The sequence below is a fragment of the Eubalaena glacialis genome, chromosome 12 (assembly GCF_028564815.1).
Source record: "Eubalaena glacialis isolate mEubGla1 chromosome 12, mEubGla1.1.hap2.+ XY, whole genome shotgun sequence".
Classification (NCBI taxonomy): domain Eukaryota; kingdom Metazoa; phylum Chordata; class Mammalia; order Artiodactyla; family Balaenidae; genus Eubalaena; species Eubalaena glacialis.
In genome coordinates, this window is record NC_083727.1 from 68,063,256 (window position 1) to 68,076,898 (window position 13,643).

A 13,643-nucleotide genomic window follows, 5' to 3' on the forward strand; every position below is an offset into this window, starting at 1 on the left:
CTCTTTGAAACTGGTAGCCCGACAACAGTGGGACTGTTAGCCAGACTGACATTCCAGTGGTCTACACTTATCTGGCTACACTAGTTGTTAGAATTGTGAAATATTTGTACCAGTAACTAAAGAGCTGCTGTGTCAAGCTCTTCCGGGACCTCCTTCTTATGCCCCAGAGGCCCTGGCTATTGGCCTAGGATGCCCCCAACCTCCCCTTAATCCAGCAAAATGAGTTAGTTAATGCATGGCCCATCCGCAGGCATGGGAGGCTGCTCAAGGACCCTGCCCCAGCACTGCAGATTGGTTAAGTGCTGACCTTGGCCTCCAGGAGAGACTGCTTCCTAAGAGTCGTTGTTAAAGCTGCCCCATCGCTACCATGGCCAAGTCGCAGATCACAGAACCATTAGTTTCAAGAAGCCTTTTAAAAGCATCTCACCCAACTCCCTCATTTTACTGAAGAAATCAAGTCCAGAGAGTCACTCAGCTAGTTTGTGGCCATTTCAGATAAAAACTCTCCTAACTCAGTTTTTTGTTTTTTTGTTTTTTGCTCTGTCTTCCTGTTGTCAGTTTCCTTAACTGTGAAATGGGGATTTGTAGCTTTATGCCTCACAAAGCTGTTAGTGAAAAGAATAATGATACCCAACATGTTATATATGTCTTAAGAGTTTGCAAGAACTCTCTTGATTGCATTCTCATTTGATCCTCACAGGAACCTGTGAAAGGTGTCAAGCTCAGAGGCAGTGAATGACCTGACCTTGATAGCAAAGCTCCTGTGGGTGGCCGCAGTCTGAGTCTCTTAGGGCTTAGGAAACTATAAACTCTCTTGTAAATGTAAGATAACATAACCACATGGCATTACTAGTTTTTAGCTTGTGGTATTTTGCAGTTCAAGATTTAGTGACATTGAAAGTGTAATTTTGTTCAAGCAACGCTTTTTTTTTTTTTTTTTACTTTGATAATGTGCCAATTGCACAGACTTTGGTTCAGCACTAAAACAGAAGTGGGCTGCTTCAAAGTATATTTTTTAAATGAGAGAATCCAAATTTGTAATTAGCTTTAAAAATGCTAGTTTTGCAGTTTGAGTAGCTAAAGAGCTTCTGGTAATCATTTCTGTCATTAGTGGTGGTTTATTTTTTTTTTTTATTCCCCCCCTCCCCAAGTAATTAGGCCCTTTGGAAAATACAAAGTATGTTCTTTCTTTGAGGGTGAGTGGTCATTTCCTCTATCACCACCTTATTTTTCACACCCTATAGGCCTGGTGTACTGAAAATTAACCATATATCCAACTGTGGCAAAGAAAAATCACTTAGAAGCCATTCCACCCACTTGACACCTAATTATCAGGAGAATGCTATTTTAAGTATAAAGAGAAGCCACAGTGGAGGAAATGGTCCACTTCTTGATACATCCTTGGTCTTTTGATAGATTTGATAGAAACACCCCTTAGTTTTAGAGAAGATTGTTGAGAAGATAAATTTAACTCACTCCCAAAATAAAATTAATTTTCCCCCTCTCTTTTTCTCTCTGTGAACTGCTGCCATTTTATAGTATATACCAAACTATGCAAAACTGAGTTTCTAGATAAGGGAAAGAGTGGGGTTATTTCATTCCATATAACAAAAAAATCTCTCTTCGATTTTCTTTTATTAGTGTATGAAAATTGTGGCCTTCTCTACATCAATTATCCTGTAAGGTTAAATATGTAAAGGGAAGAGAGCAAGAAAATTTATTAGAAAAAGCTATAAATGGAAAGGAACTTGGGCTTGTGAACCCTGATTTAGCATTACTAATTTGTAGTCACATTTGGGAACAATGTGTTTGTATGTTTGGTTGTTTTTATAAATTTATTTATTTTATTTTTGGCTGTGTTGGGTCTTCGTTTCTGTGCGAGGACTTTCTCTAGCTGCGGCGAGCGGGGGCCACTCTTCATCGCGGTGCGCGGGCCTCTCACTGTCGCGGCCTCTCTTGTTGCGGAGCACAGGCTCCAGACGCGCAGGCTCAGTAGTTGTTGCGCACGGGCTTAGTTACTCCGCGGCATGCGGGATCCTCCCAGCTCAGGGCTCGAACCCGTGTCCCCTGCATCGGCAGGCAGACTCTCAACCACTGCGCCACCAGGGAAGCCCCTTTGGTTGTTTTTAAAGTATATATTATGTATGTGTCCTCATTCTTCTCCGTGTTACATATAACAGACTCTCAACTCTCCATTGTACTCTGAGATACAGCCTCCCTCCTGTCCATATAGGACCTTCGAAGTGTTTATGATTATCTAGAATTTTCTTGGATTTTATTTATGCCATTTTCCCAGCTTCGTGAAGATACTGTTGGAGGTGCTGACAAAAAAAAAAAAAAGCGTAAGGGTAACATTTGTGATTTATAGCCAGACTTAGAGTCACTGAGTCTTAGGATTATCTTGGAGTCGTTCAAGACACTAGGCTTGAAGAGATCTTTGAGATTGCAAACGTTTAATTCCTCCAGACTTACTAGGGTAGAAAGAGGATTGATGAGCAAGGACGTACTTTTGAACTTCACTGCCACCAGTGTCTGTACCCATGCACTCAGCATTACATGAGATAATGCACGCAAGGCACCCGGCACCAGAGTTGACACATCGTAATAAGCACTCGGGAGGGTTAGCCGTTATTATGGGCTTGTCTGATTTGGTCTTCACATCTCTTTCTGCTCTCTGATGGCCATGCTGAGGAGTAGCCAAATGTCCAAAAAATAGGAAAACACCAAATGGAAGGGAAACACAAGGCCTCAGTCTTCCAGAAACAGAATTTATCAGCACACAAATAAAAATGATTGTTTCTCCTCTCATGATGATGTGCGGATTACTTCCATACTCCCCCTCACCCTTTTCCAAGTGAGGACCCTACGGACAAGGGGCAACTCCTCCCTTGCCCAGATCTGACTCAGTCTGGTCTAATGAGGGCAACTTGCTGGTAAACTTACCTTATTCCCATTTCTCTCTTATGTGGAAACAGTGATCTCTTCACTGTCTTCTGCGTAAGAAAAACAAAAATACAACCGAAGTTTGGTTGTCCCTGATTAGAACTTTGTTAAGGTGTATGATGGGCAAGTGTATTTTTTCTGTGTCTACGATAAAGTGGGTAGTTAAATAAATTAAACAAACACTCATGCTGTGGCAGGAGTGTAAATTGGTACAGCTTTTCTGAAAAGTCATCAAGACCCTTAAAGCTCATTTGACCCTGTAATTCTTTTTCTAGGAATCTACCTAGGAAAATACTCAGAAATTCAAACAATCTGATATTCAGATATGTCTTTCAAAGTGTTATTTGCAATAACAAAAAAAAAGAAAATATGTAATTCCAAAAATGAGAGAAATAATGAAATAAACAAAACCCTTTTCTACGGGGTGTAATATTACATAGACATTGAAAAGCATGTTTCTGAAGAATTTTTAATAACTTGGGGAATTGCTCACATTCATAAAATATTGAATTAAAAAGTAGAAACAAAACTCTGACTGTTTTTGTGTATCTGAAAAGAATACTGATCCACAATCCCTTATCCCCAATTCTGAATCCTTTTGGTTCAAAAATCACAAAGGTCTCTTGGTGACTTCTTTGGTAGAAAAATCTGATCTGAACTAATGTGAGGCTCTATTTTATCTGACTAAATAAGAATATGCATCTATTTTGCTGCAGAGATTTTTAATGGGTTTGATTATGGGGTGCTGCTCCAGATTCCAATGGGGCATCATGTAATAAATGGTAGTTTAGCATTGTAATACTCTTTAATATCCAAGCAGTTCTGAACTCTGAAGTGTATCTGGCCCAGGAGTTTCATTTAAGGGGTCGTGGACCTATACAACAAAATATCATGAATGATTATCAGTGTCAAGGTTACAGTTGATGTTTATTTTTTCTTTATTCTTTTCCGTAAAATTTTCAGATGTTCTATAATAAGCATGGATTAATTTATCCTCAGGAAAAAATAAGTACTATTAATTTTTTTAAAAACATATTCAAGGCATCAGAGAATCATCTCATTTCAATTAGAATTCTCAAATTTATCATTTGCTTCCTGTATCTTGTTAATACAACCATGTGTTTTTTTTAAATATATAAATAAATTTATTCATTTATTTATTTATTTATTTTTGGCAGCGTTGGGTCTTCGTTGATGCACGGGGGCTTTCTCTAGTTGTGGCGAGAGGGGGCTACTCTTCGTTGTGGTGTGCGGGCTTCTCATTGTGGTGGCTTCTGTTGTTGCGGAGCATGGGTTCTAGGTGCGTGGGCTTCAGTAGTTGCAGTGCGTGGGCTCAGTAGTTGCAGCGCGTGGGCTCAGTAGTTGCAGCACTCGGGCTCTAGGGCACGTGGGCTTCAGTAGTTGTGGCGCACAGGCTTAGTTGCTCCACGGCATGTGGGATCTTCCCGGACCAGGGCTCGAACCCGTGTCCCCCGCATTGGCAGGCAGATTCTTAACCACTGTGCCACCAGGGAAATCCCGCACGTGTGTCTTTTGAATCAAGGTGTTGTGATTTGTTGAAAGAAAACATTCATGAGATTAAATAGAGAGATAACTGATTGGACATTGACCTATGTCCAAGCTGCCTTGGGGTTCAGGAGAGCACCCGGTGAGGGCTGTGCTTCCCCCTGGGGTGAGCCCCAGCATTGATACCTGGATTATTTTATCGTATTCTGTTTAGATGGACCGGTCCAGAGGCACACTGTAAGTTAGAGGTCATGAAAGCAGGGGAAGGGATGGGGTATAGCGGGATAGCAGGGGAAAGGGGACGATGTTAACATGCAAGGTTTCCTCTGCTAATGGACAGTCTTCTTCCCCAATCAGGTGGACACTCGCTGACCTGTCACAACGTTGCCCCACAGAGCGTTGGGGTCCATGTCTGAATGGATTGCCGTAGCCTTCTCTTCTCTCCCTTCGCCCAGTTCCCTGCATCCTAAGACTTGAAGCCAGCACGGGACCTGGAAAAATTACATGTAAGTTTTGACTAAGGTTTCTTTCCTCCAACCAAACAAGGCTAAGAATTTTCTGAGATGATAATAACAAGGTGTCTTGAGAATTATAATTGAGGAAGGGAACGGGGTTAGAATCTGCATATTGGTGGTTCCCTAACTCAGTGGATCTTACACATAAGCTTGCTTCAGAATCACCTGGAGGGCTTGTTAAAGTCCAGCTTTCTGGGCCTCGTGCCCAGACTACCGGATTCAGGAGACATGGGGTTGGGGGGTAGGTCTGGAAATTGGCTTTTCTAACAAGTTTCCAGGCAATGCTGATGCAGCTGGTCCAGGGACCCCACTTTGAGAATCACTGCTGTAACTCAAGTGTGACTGAAAGGAGGAATGATAAAGGTAGAAAAGTGTATGAAACATCACTAAATTAAGATAGTGGTGCTTTACTTAATACATGGACTCATCTCTCAGAAGAGAGAATGTTAAGGTCTTCTCAGCACTGTCACCTTTGAAAGTCCAGCCAAGTAGATGTCATTATTCTGTGCCAGCTCGACTCCAGAGGCGCGAGTACCAGCCACTCTTTGCCCTTGGCTTTCAACAGGGTTGACTAACAGTGCTGTTAACCGGCTAAAATGACAGCTACGGTCCTTTTGCAGGTGTCCTCATCATGCTTTTAGATACACTCAAAAGAGAAAATCTTTTTCCCCCTGGACTGGGAAATATATTGTTCCCTTTCAAAGTGAATCATCCCAGTATGATCCTTCCTCTCGTACACTTAAATGTGACTTGATTTACAAATCACATATGGGAAGGAAGGTGCACCTCTAATAAACAGTCCAAGCCAGCAAGTCCAGGGTTTTGTGGGGTTTTAAGTTCTTAGGACTGACATATTTGGAAGGTTAGCATGTTACTGTGTTAGCTTTGGAACAAGCCGGTCACCTCTCTGCGGAGGACAAGAACAATTTATTCCATGTTAATAGAATAAAGTAGAAGAGTTTGGTTCAACAAATGCACACTAGGGTATATGGGAGCATACATGCAAATGTACAGATGTGCCTGTGAACCTATATGCATTTTGTATATTTCTAAGCTTTCAATGTAGGAGTTTTACACAACATGTTTTCTTTTGTTTCATTGAGTCAATGTGAGTGTAAAAATAGTCTGAGTGATACTGTCCAGGAAATGTTTGAGAAATTTCTGGGCATTTTGAATCTGTGGATAAGCATTGTGAGTTATAACATTTTACTTCAATATGGTAAATGTTATCATTCAAAGTAGCACTTAGGGCTTACAGTCCTTTTACTATAACTCTCTGAAATTGAGAATAATCACTTTTAATAAAGCAACTCCCAAGCAGATATGTAATGAAGGAGCATTATCTATTGCCTAAACGTTAACGGAGCCCAAAATCCCGGAGATAGATTTAAATGCATGTGTTTAGAATAAAAATCACAAAATCAGACAAATAAGACCAAAAAAGCAAGAGGTGATGAAAGAGTTCTAAAAGGAATTAATCCGGAGCTGTCTTCTGGGAGCTGCCCAAAGGGCTGGTAACAGGGTTGGTATTAGGGCTGACAGAGTTGTGAGCGATGTAATTACCTATTATCACTCTACCCTTACCAACTGTAACATCTCCTTCAAGCACTAATTGGCTATTCCGTACAGCATTCTGGGAAGCTTCAGTTTATGAAGCATCTTCACCAAGAAGTAAGAGAAATGGGTTGGATCGAAGGCTCCTTAATCTCCTTCCTGCTTTCCTGCTTTGGCGTCTGTGAGTGTCCACGTTTACACTGCAGGTTTTCCTGATAGATGACCTTTGATGTCAGTCAGTTTAATGACTACGTGCCAGCACGGGTAGAAGGCTGCTGTGACACCTGAGGCAACTTGGAGCTGCAGACTCCTGCCGGCCCTGGCGCCACCTGCCTGAAGCTCTCCCTGCAGCCTTGGGCGAAACACTCAAGGCACCAAGTGCCTAGCGCATCTCTATAAAAATATCATGCATGTGGAGGCGAGGGGTATGTGGGACCCCACGGTGCTTTCCCTGCAGTTTTGCTGTCAACCTAAAACTGCACTAAAACATTAAGTTTATTAATTTAAAAAAACTGAATACCAAACAGTATGATGATTCCTCACAAATTTAAACACAGAACGACCATATGATCCAGCAGTTCCACTTCTGGGTATAAAAGAAGTGAAAGCAGGGTCCTGAACAGGTGTTTGTACACTCATGTTCATACAGCATTATTCACAATAGCCCAAAGGTGGAAGCAACTCAAGTTTCTATCAGCAATGAATGAATAAAGAAAATGTGGTATATACATACAATGGAATATTATTCAGTCTTAAAAATATGAAATTCTGACACATGCTCCAACATGGATGAAACATGGAGATACCAAGTGAAATAAGCCAGACACAAAAGGACAAATATTATATGATCCCACTTATATGAGGTACCTAGACTAGTCAAAGTCATAGTCAGAAAGTATTTAGAAGGATGGTTGCCAGGCGCTGGGAATAAAGGAGAAAGGGAAGTTAGTGTTTAATGGGTACAGAGTTTCACTTTGGGAAGATGGAAAAGCTCTGGAGATGGATGGTGGTGATAGTTACACAATAATGTGAATGTACTTAATGCAACTGACCTGTACTCTTAAAAATGATTTACGTGGTAAATGTTATGGTATGTGTATTTTACCACACACACAAAAACCCCTGAATGCCAGAGCTTACTTTCCTTCTAAGAATGCTGGGCAGAATACTAAGTAGTGCTTGACAGGGATGCTATAGTTTGGGAGGGCGGAAGAAGCACAGATGGCTGTGTCCCTCACACCTCCATCAGCCCTGACACTACCTTGGCTCCCTTTGGGCAAATGTAAGGGACCTGCAGAATGTTAGACTTCAGTCTTAGGAATAGCTTTCCTATCGGGACAAGGACATATTGTCAGAAACCACTAGGGAAATTTGCCATCAATGACCATCATCTCTTTCAAAATGCCGTTTACACACGCAGGAAAGCTGCTTCACTGTGATGGAGGGGACGTGTACCCTCCTGTGCTCCTGTCATGGGGCTGCTGCAGTTCATGTGAATTGTGTCATCATAAGTGAGTCCGTGTACCGCGCCCCGGGATGCGTGCCTAGTGGCGGCAGGTGACAGGTCTTAGCAGTGGAGCCGGCTGTGGAAGCAGGAACCAGGGGATAGAGACTTGCCACAGACTGAAGCCTAGTAGAAAATGGAAACTTGGAAAGAAAATTAGTAACATATAGTTCTCCTGCAACAGGGCTTCTAATTATAATGCCTGTTTGACAGTCTCCCGATGAAGTACAGTTCATCCCCCATCACCAAATCTCTGTAATATTGGGCATTATGGTACCCATAAATCACAAAACAATTGTAGGAGTGACCTGCAGGCCTGTGAGAAATATGCAGGATTGAACCCACTAAGTCCATTTGGGCCCTACTTTGGGGGGGATTTTGCTTTTTATTCTAGGTTTCTAGAAAGCTGGCCTTGCAGAATGATCAGTGGATTCTCACGGGGCTAGTAGCCATGTTTCCCTCAGGTCTCCTTTACTTTACTGCTTTACTATTTTACTTTACTCCTTTCAGGCCCTGCCCTTAGGTCTGACCAGGGATTGTAATTCCTGAAGAGCGGTGCATAAGGATCCATAGTTTCAAAGAGCTTAAAAACCTCTGTCCTAAATTATCCCACTTCCTCCTTAAGACATCAGAATCACTTAGATATGTGAGCGTTCATGTGTGTGCATTATATACATATACATACATACATATTGTATACATATACGTACATACATACATGCGTATGTATGCATTTGGCTCAAGGAAAAGGTATAACCAAAAAAGAGGTGAAATAAAGTCATCAAAGTTGAAGTACAATACATCTAAATCAGTCGCTTGTTCCCACCCCCGACTTCCCAGACCTGCTTAGAAATAAACTCTCCATGCTTTTCACTTAGGTGATGGCCAACAGGGCGTAGCAACAAAGGTTTTGGAGTCAGTTGCCATAGGGAGCTGCTAAAATATCAAAAAAATGGAATTAAAGGTTTTTATAGAAAAGAAAATCCAGGTGAGCAAGGTCTAAGAGAGAGGAGAAGTAAGTGCTTATTCATCTTTGACATCACACGTAGCTACCGGCACCCTAAGCGTGAGTTGAAACGACATAGATACAGACTCTAATCAAAACAAATTCGGCCCCAGGAGTTTGGAGACCATGATTTCTGGATGGAGACCCTGACACAGATTCCCCTCAACAGTCACCCAGAGGAAAAGCCATGAGGTAGAGAAAACCAACAAAGACCGACCCTCAGGGGCTTTCCTGGTCAGCTCTCATGGCCCCAAGAATCAGATGTGCCTGGTTACAGGCACTGAATTCGTATTTAGCGATGGCTCAGCTACCTGGGACCCAAGTAACCAGAACCCTGAATTAACTAGCCTTCATACTTCCTACCCACCCCTCCCATACCCCACCCTACCGCTCACATCCCACTTCCCTTTTTCAGTGATAAAGATTCAGAAAACAAGATAGCTTTGGTTTAGTAAAGGTAGAGAATATACCCTGGAGGATATTTGTAGTTGGTGACACTGACCTGCTGAATCACTGAGAATGGTTAAATCCTTTATAATTAGGAAAAGAAACTGCTTTGGAAACGTTTTCAACAAAAAGCGTTTTCTAACTGTCTGTCAATTCACTGGAAAACTGAAACAAACCAAAAACTCTTCTTGTCTTCAAATAGTCTAATCAACTGAGGTTTTATTGTACCTATTTTCGTGTCTTAATAATAATCTAAAGATGTTGACTTAGAATAGAAAAATATACAATTCATTTTTATTCTTGAGAAACCGTGCAAGTTTTGGCTTTTACCACCTTTCCAGTGCCAGAGTTTAAATCTCAGATATTCTGTTTACATTTATTCTGTTTATTATGTTTGGAAGCGCTCTAAAAGTTGTGATGTTAACGATAAGATTGGTGATAAAACAATTTCATGAACATACATATTTAGTTCTTATTGTCATTGGGGAACCATTGGCATACTTTTGAAGCCATTCTGTTTCTTTTTTAAAGAGTGTACGTGATTATTTATAACATATTGTTTCACAATTATGTTCTGCTCAAGGCATCATCAAAATTAATTTTCATTCTCTGCGTATACACTCATGGTACAGATAGGGGTGATGTGACCAGCATGGTAATATACAGGTCCAAATTTCAAAAGGTGTTATTCCCTGCGAATCTCCAAATAAACTCAGCCATGCATGTGACAGAGCTGGTCACCAAGTGATGTCAGTTGTAGTACGAATAGTTTGTCACCTTATTCTAATTAATTTCCAATCTGTTGCTTTTTCGAAATTATTTGTGTGCTCTTTTTTTGGATGTGCCTCTACTAAGGAAGTGACAACTCTCTCTCTGAGCTGTAATTTAACTCAAGGGATAGCTACCCTCTTCCAAGGACACCCCCGTTAAACTGATCACTGTGAGGCCCCTGGCGGGTGAAGCTCTGGTACAGCTGGAGAGTGCCCAGACCATGGTCATGGTGAGGAAGAAAAGTATTTGCAAAGCTCTGTAGTGTAGCAGGATTCTTAAGCGTCCTTGTCATGCTTAACTAGAAGCTATAATCTATTGTTTCTAGCAGATTTTCCCTGTATTTCATGTCTGCTTTGTCACCAGCCCAGATTACTATACTAGATCCAATGTATCAAGTGTTCTTAGTGACTAGAAAGAGCAGAATCAGAGAATTGTTTCCTTTTATCAAAACAGAAGTAGCTTTATTTTCCTGATTATAAAAGTAATACATGTTTATTGTACAAAACTTATAAAATAACAGAAGAGAATAAAGAAAATAAGTTACCTTTCATCTAGCTACCCAGATACAGCCTACCTGTTAACTCCTACTTTTGTGTATTTTTCCAGACTTTTTTTCATTTTATCAACTAATTCCCAATTTACAAGCAGTACTCTGGCCTGCTGACATCCCACAAATTGGTGGAGTTCAGGAATGATGCCTTTGATATCATTTTCTAGGACAGTGATTGCCTAGTCACTTATTTTTCTCCCTTCAAATTACAGGCATCAACTCTTGCAAGGACAGATACCTCTGTAGACTCACCAGTGTCTTGATGGAGTGAAAATCACTATTAACTGTTTTTTTTTTCATTTCTGTATTCTGTCAATGAAAATAATTTTTGATAGGCCCTGCAAGATCCTAGTGGGCCTCTGGAATCATATAAGAAAGATTTAATGAGGACCAAGATGGTTTTAGTGTTAGATCAGCTGATTGTGTTCTAGGTATTTAAAAATTCACAGTTGATACACTCTAAGACAACTTGGCAGAAGTGGGAAAGGTTGATTACCCAAATTCCCCCCATCCCCCAACCATACTCCAAACAATGTGGACTCCAATAAAATTCCAATTTTACGTTCAGATATAGCCCTTCTTGTGCTATGAACCAGAGAGTTTTCCTTCAACTCTTCATGCTTGATCCCCCTTCAAAGAAACTTCTCTTCAGAGTCCTCTGATACGGTGTTCGGGCTATGGCGTGGGTTGTGCTGCATATCTCTGTGCTTCCCTTTGGAGAGAGCTCGACTTTGGATCAGGATGAATCCTGACTCTTAGCCAAAGTTAGGAAGGGCTTTGAACACTGAAAGAAAACCCAGATTAAAATTAAGGGGATTGTTAAAGGAGTCATCTGAGAAAGGTTGAAGGGATGCCACCCACAAACCTTACGTCAGTAGAATAGAAAGTGTTTAGTAAACAGCTGCTAGAAGAGATTTTGTGTTTTAAGAATGATCCATATTAGGCATTGGGTGTGGCGAGGTCTTAGCATCCTCTGTACAAGACTTAGGTTCTTTAAAAGCAGGTCCTTCTAAGTTCTTCCCTCTGCATCCCTTCTCATCCTTTGTGTCCTTGTATATAATAGGGACACAGTGGGTACTGATTTGAATTAAAATTTCTGTAGCTCTTGAGTGACAGATGAACGAATGTCCTCAGTCCAGGTATATATATCCCGCCTTCTTCAGACAGTAATCGAAAGATGCTTTGGTAAATGCCCGCAATTGTATCGAATGCCCGGATTGGGTACTGGTGTGGGAGGTGGTCTGCAGTGCTTTGATCCTCCCTTGGAGAAGGAGATGCTCGTGTGGAGAGTGAGAACTCGGTTCCCTGCCTTCAGTTTTGGTTTGACCTCCTTGCTTCCCTGAGTCAGGGCGTTCGCTCGTCACGGCGGGCATGTCACAGAAATCTAAGACTGTCCCTTGGACTGTTTGTGACACTGCCTCTGAATTTCCTGTGACACGAACAGCCAGCATTTGTTGTAAAACTTCAAAAACTCACTAAGAAGTTTTAGTTGGTTTGCAGTTGACATTGAGATTAACTTTCTCTAACCTAAACCAGTGAAAACTAAAACGCTCCTCACCACATAAAAGTTTTGCTTTCGCTGTGTTCAGACCCCTCCCACCCTGTCACAGCACAGTCATTTGGAGTCTAGCGTGGGGAGGTGTGGCTCTCCCTCAGTCGTGGATGACCCACTTTTTCGTAACACTTAATTACCCGTGTTTTTACAATACTAGTCAGAGATTCTGACGCTAGTGGACTCTAAGCCCCGAAAGATTTTCTGATCCATCTCATCAGCGCTACTCTTCAGAAGGAGGTGTGAGCTCTGCAGGGCGTGTAGCTACCGGCGATGACAGCATTTCCTCTAGTTTCTGGATAATGAGCAAGCACACAGGTAAAGATGCCTTTCTCAGCGTTGACTCTTTTCGTGTCTTCATTATTTGGTGGAACTGACTTAAATATTAATCCTTACCTGCGTGTGTTTGCTGCTGTGCTTTGCAGAGGGCTCAGAGGAACATCCATTCAGATTGGTTCCCAGGGACCTTAATGACTTAACTTTTCATGAAAAGTCTAAAGAGATGATGATAAAAAAATAGACTCTTATCTCTATCCTCTCTATGCCCCCAGAAAACATCCTCTTCCTCAATTTTTTTTTTTCTTATTTGCTCTCAAGGTGGGTGTTTCTCAACATCAGCGGCTCCGCTTGGCAGGGATAGCGTGTATGCATTCGTGCTTGGGGAGCTGCAGGCTTGGGAGGTAACTGGATGGAACAGACAGAGACGAAAATGCAAAGAAGGGAAGGGAGACAGCAAGGGGATGTTGTGCCTTGGTGCGCGTTGGCCCACGGCACCCTGAGAGCAGATTTAGGACGAGCGCTATTGCCCTAACCTTGGCAAAATCATTCTTGACAGCCTGCTCTGTTCTAGAGACGTTGACATTTCTGATGTCACTTTTGTTCATTAGAAGAACTTTTAAAACACCGAGCTTGTTGCAAAACGAAACGTTGTAGGTATCATCTGTCCGAATTTACAGAAATGTGTTTGGGGTGCGTTTCTTTGCTGGAAGCCGGTTGACAGGCAGCTCACAACAGGGCGGTGGCGGTGCCTGGCGGATCGCGCGTGCCACTGCGCTGCCAGCTCACCACCGTGGAGTCTCTGAAAATGCCCAGAGATAAGTCATTTTCCCTGAAAGTCCTGATACAGAAAAAGGATGAAAGTACAAACACTAACTGGAAAAAATGTCACACATTTTAGCCACTTTGCATCCCTTGTTAGAACGAACCCTGGCTTGGGTTTTTTTTGTTTTTTGTGTGTGTGTGTGTGTGTGTTTTTTTTTTTTTTCTCATTTGTGGACTTGTACGGTAGGTGGAGC

At 41.8% G+C, this 13,643-nt stretch overlaps 1 protein-coding gene across 2 annotated transcripts in view; it reads left to right on the forward strand.

The window, feature by feature from the left end:
- BACH2 (BTB domain and CNC homolog 2) overlaps positions 1–13,643 on the forward strand; it is a 273,204-nt gene that overhangs the window by 111,463 nt on the left and 148,098 nt on the right. The window contains exon 2 of one of the 2 annotated variants that reach the window (XM_061207047.1): positions 4,807–4,955. The gene's annotated coding sequence lies outside the window, so the exon portion shown is untranslated. Of the gene's footprint in view, positions 1–4,799; positions 4,956–13,643 lie in introns of those variants that run through there. The other variant, XM_061207048.1, reaches the window with a different exon arrangement.